The sequence below is a fragment of the Meleagris gallopavo genome, unplaced genomic scaffold (genome assembly GCF_000146605.3).
Source record: "Meleagris gallopavo isolate NT-WF06-2002-E0010 breed Aviagen turkey brand Nicholas breeding stock unplaced genomic scaffold, Turkey_5.1 ChrUn_random_7180001880924, whole genome shotgun sequence".
In the NCBI taxonomy this organism is placed as follows: Eukaryota; Metazoa; Chordata; class Aves; order Galliformes; family Phasianidae; genus Meleagris; species Meleagris gallopavo.
The window spans coordinates 1-501 of NW_011145118.1; the positions used below are offsets into that span (position 1 = coordinate 1).

Here is a 501-nt window from a genome sequence, read left to right on the forward strand (position 1 = left end):
CAGCTCGCCATGTCCAACTCGGACCCCCTGGAGACCCTCCGTGTGGAGGCCAGCTGCTCGGTGTGCCTGGAGTTCCTGCAGGACCCGGTGCTGATCGAATGCGGCCACAACTTCTGCCGCCACTGCATCACCCGCTGGTGGGCCGGCCTGGAGGGCTCCTTCCCCTGCCCCGTCTGCAGGAAAAGCTCCCGGCGCCGGCGCCTCAGACCCAACAGACAACTGGGCAACATGGTGGAAGCCGCCCGACAATTGAGAGCGGCTAAAAGGAGAGCGACCGGATCCGAATTCGGTGCTCCTGCTGGATTCGGGGGAACTGGGGAGGATGAGGAAGGGAGGTGCGATGAACACGGAGGTCCGCTCCGGAGGTTTTGCAGGCAGGAGATGAAGGCGGTGTGCGCTGCCTGCGAAGTGGGCTGTGCCAGGAGGGAGCACGGCGTGCAGGGCGTGGAGGAGGCGGCCAAGGAGTGCAAGGTATGGGGCTGGGGGGGAGATAGGGGGGAT

The 501-nt window shown here is 65.7% G+C and overlaps 1 pseudogene; it reads left to right on the top strand.

Annotated features, from left to right (window-relative positions):
- The first annotated feature begins 6 nt into the window (after positions 1–6).
- On the top strand, positions 7–495 carry LOC104916285 (annotated as a pseudogene).
- Positions 496–501: the final 6 nt, after the last annotated feature.